Source organism: Trachymyrmex cornetzi, unplaced genomic scaffold, assembly GCF_001594075.2.
Source record: "Trachymyrmex cornetzi isolate Tcor2-1 unplaced genomic scaffold, Tcor1.1 scaffold43, whole genome shotgun sequence".
In the NCBI taxonomy this organism is placed as follows: Eukaryota; Metazoa; Arthropoda; class Insecta; order Hymenoptera; family Formicidae; genus Trachymyrmex; species Trachymyrmex cornetzi.
The window spans coordinates 859,923-864,451 of record NW_017299069.1 but is presented as its reverse complement, the minus strand read 5'-3'; positions in this window follow the sequence as shown (position 1 = coordinate 864,451).

The window sequence follows — 4,529 nt, the reverse complement described above, 5'->3', positions numbered from 1 at the left end:
AAGCATTCGATGCGATTCTGCAGCAGTTTTCTTCAAATGGTAATAGAAAATCAATGCTGTCCGCAAATCGTAGTTTCCAGGCACAAAATTCGAAATGTTTAACGCTATTACAAACTATACTGTTGTACGAAACTTGTATTGTTGTGAGTTGAAAATCTTTATCAGATGTCAAAATAATGAAATGGCGTCAATGACGCGGTCTGACGGCAACTACATTTACAGCTATGGCCATCTATTGGTAAATTCCGGTTTCATATTTGCATACCTGGTATATAATTCAGAATGTAACAGATTCGCCTCGCATAAGGATATTAGTTCAGGAAAATTTTTATTATAAATTATTAAAACTCTCAACTATTACCTATTAAGATTAAACCTGTAGAGTGGGGGAGTAGGGCTTACGCGGAGCCTTGCTGCCTTATTTTAAGGAAACAAGCGCGAGTATAGGTTCTACCAATTTTTGAAGAGTATTGATTGGTCCTGAAAGGACACTCCCACATTCATTTCCAAAATATAAAAGGAGCTGTCAAAAGCAGTCGAGAGACAGTTATTCTTTTATTCAAGTCAGTAATACATTCAGTTCAATTCAGTTTAGTTCAGTTACAATCACAGTTATTCTTTTATTCAAGTCAGTTACATAGTCACACAGTTATTCTTTTATTCAAGTCAGTTACATAGTCACACAGTTATTCTTTTATTCAATTCAGTCATACATTCATTCAGTTATTTTACATAGTCACACAGTTATTCTTTTATTCAAGTCAGTTACATAGTCACACAGTTATTCTTTTATGTCAGTTACATAGTCACACAGTTATTCTTTTATTCAATTCAGTCATACATTCATTCAGTTATCCATTTATAGAGCAAAAGTAGAAACCTTCCCAGTATAGACAGAAAATTAATTAGATTAAGGTGAGAACTATCCTCGCGCTTCATTAGAAATACACTCTTATATTTTTCTTTCCTCATTATTCTATTTTTCCTATTAAACGAAAATATTAAATATATCAAATCGGCTGAAACCTAAGTCTCTGCTCTGCGTCTCATTCAATTACATTCAAATACATATATGTGAGTATCCGAGAGGCTGTTACGAGTGTCGCTGCCAATAGCGTGACCCCCGTCTTATAGCACTTTCTCGGAGTATTCATAATTGTCTCACATCCAGAGGACTGTTACGATTGTCGCTGCCAATAGCGTGGCCCCCGTCTCACGGCAGTTCTTCGGAACATTGATAATTATTTTTGCATTACTTCCATGCCTACTAAAGGCGGACGAAGACAGCGAGAGAAGAGATTAAGATTTCAAATAAAATCAGCTCTTATTTCAAATCACGATCCTTTCCCCTAAATCCAAAAATTAGCGCAATTATTAGATCAAAAGAAACCGGTAGACTCACCCAGTGAACGCGTATATACTCTCAAGCGATTAAAGATCAATCTTACGTTTCCGAATTACATTCAAAAAGCCGATCCACGTAGATTCGCCTATAAGCTTCGTAATCTTTTTGGCACCGGGTTCAAAATTACCCTTCCGAATAATTATCCGATACTTCCCAGTGAACATTCTTAACCGCACAACTTGATCTCCGATCCCCAGGTAAATTGCTTAAATGCATTGACTTAAAAAAACGGAGAAAATCTCAGTAGCCTGACGTAACAATGGATGACTTTTAAACCTTCCGAAGATTGCAGGAAATGTAGTGGGAAAACAAGTACGTTTACCGTAAGTCTACGTTAAGTAATAATTCCATATTGAAAAGAGGAATCAAATACCAACTGAAAATAGATCGTCACTGTCACAAGTTCTGTTATGGTAATATGGAGAAGAACATTTTACCTTCCGAAGAATGGTTGACGGAAACGATGGGGTGATCCCGATTGATCACAACTCGATTGGACACTACCAATCACAGCGAACGGTGCTTAGGAGCTTTGTAGTCTCAAGCGCTGTGAGTGGCTCGTGTCCAATTGAGCCGTGTCCAACTGGGTGCCACTTGAAAAACGATGATAGTTTCTATGCGCTACTCGAAAGAAATTCTGATTATGCACCTCGACCTGTACGGTTGATAATATTCGATCGGATTGTTCGACTCGATAATTCGATTAACCATACCTCATATCATTGATGATGTGCAGAATTATGCTTGCGAGGAAACGTATCAGGTAACAAATACTGAAAGAGAAAATAGTGAACGCATTGACTGATGCTATCTGCGTGTACGTTGAGCGTAAGCGTTGCAACATTCTAGCGGTTAGAAGATCCGTCGGAGAACGCTTTGAAAAATGAATACAAGATGTTTGGGAATTTTTCACGGCTCTAATGTCGACGTATTCCTATATCGATGATGTATTAGAACTCGATTTGAAGCACGTAACATCTTGTTTAAATGCCAAATGTAATTACAGTGTAACCACGTTGGAAAAGAGTTGTTTGCTGATATTATCTATACAGTCGACACTAAAAAGGAAAAAGTTGTCACTCTGCAAACTTTGATTGATTTCGAATTTTCAAAATGGGAAACGATAAATGACAATTGTAAGGAATGTAAGGATACCGTTCTGAAAAAGAAAACCGTATTCGAATCGACCTTATCCGTTTTAGTAATACAGCTCAATTTATACACTTTTGTAAACGGTAATCCGTATTCGAATCGACCTTATCCGTTTTAGTAATACAGCTCAATTTATACACTTTTGTAAACGGCAATTCTAAAAAAATTATCGATAGTCGGTAATAAGCGCTATACTTCACGAGGGTGAAGAAATGAATCGTGGTCACTACATGTGTATGTTGGGAACAGGCAAAAAATCGGAATGGTATTACTCTAATGATTCTTTAAATATATTACACATAAAGATTATAAATGAAAATTTATTCTGTTGCAATCGAAATAAATTTAGTTTATTTAGTATATTTATGATCTAGTTAATTTTGATGTACGTATCATTTATTAAATATAATTGAAATTGTGTCTTCTCTATTTATATATTTAAAAAAAGATATATTATTTACTTATTGTAATAACACGTATCATTTGTACCATGAAAAAACTAACTATGTGATTCAGTCTAAATATCAAATTAAATTCTACCAAATGAAAAAGTAATGTCCAAGTGGTATTGTTTTCGCTAAATTTAAAATCTCAAGTAGTATTATTTTTAAAAATGCAAGTAGAATTATCTTTATGACGACTATAAGTCGGTTAGTCAATTTGGCGTATTGTAAACATAGTTTTCAGAAATATTAAATTTAATTACAATTCTAATAACGTAGGTAATTATCGAAGTAAACAAAGACACATATAGATATGTGTTTATTATATCAATTTTTTATAGCCATTTATAAAAATTATAAGTATTATAAAAAATATATGTATAAATTACATATAATTTTTATAAATGGTTATTTTACATTCTTCGCTTCTTCCTCGTCCACCTCTTCTTAGGCTAAAAGTCCAAAATGAAATAGTAATTAGTTCGTTAATTAATTTCATGAAGGGCTATGAGCCAATTAAAATTTTAATATGTTTAATATTCGTACAGACATTTCGATACCGATCGGATCATTTTCAATGTAAAAACTAATATAGGTTTATATGTACCATATGTTTCAATTTTTTCTAACTGTATTGCATGATTTATAGAAGGTTACGTGACAAGAATCGAAAATAAATACATCTGTGATACTTGCGCATATTACTACAAAGCTGCCCCATATATATATTCTGAAAAGTATGTGATATAGCCTAAAAATATATCATTACAATGAAAAGATCAGGCCATTTTCAAAAATGTAAGCAAATCTTCAAAAATGTAAACTTTTAAAAATTGAAATTATTATGTAACGATATATATTACCATGAAAAGTAACTGATATATTATTCGAAGTCCCAGTTCAAGGTGAACATACATAAAGCGTATTCTCAAAAATGTAAACCTTTAAAAATTTATCATTAAGTTGAGTAAAATCGAAATAACTTTTTAATAAGAATTCGCAATTTCAATCTTGCGCACGTGGAAGAAGCCATTTATTACCGAAAGTTATCTTGTAAATCGATCCACGGTTTATTATTTATTAATTTAAAAATTTAAATGATTATCTGGTAATATATTACCATAAAAGGTATTTGATATATTATCAAAGGTGCCAGTTCAAAGTAAACATACATATAAAGTGTATCCTGAAAAATGTAAACCTTTAAATATGCTCGCGACAATTATTCCGACACGGCAATTAGTGTCAATCGCTGATTTAAATATTTCAAGAACTCGGTCTTTCCTAAATGGAGATTCATCAACCAATCGGGTGCCGGCAGCGCGAAGAGGTCTCGTTGATTCGCAATATTCTATGATGAGGGTTACGTTAAACGCGTTCCTGAGAAATAGCCACCATAGTAGTCTCAGGAGCATTCCATGGTTGGTCGCCCGTTCCAACCAGGTAGAGGACAAATCGCACGCGCACCTCGGTGCAAATCTCACAGTTCTCGACTGGTCGTCCGGAAGTGAGCGTCAGGGAACAACGAG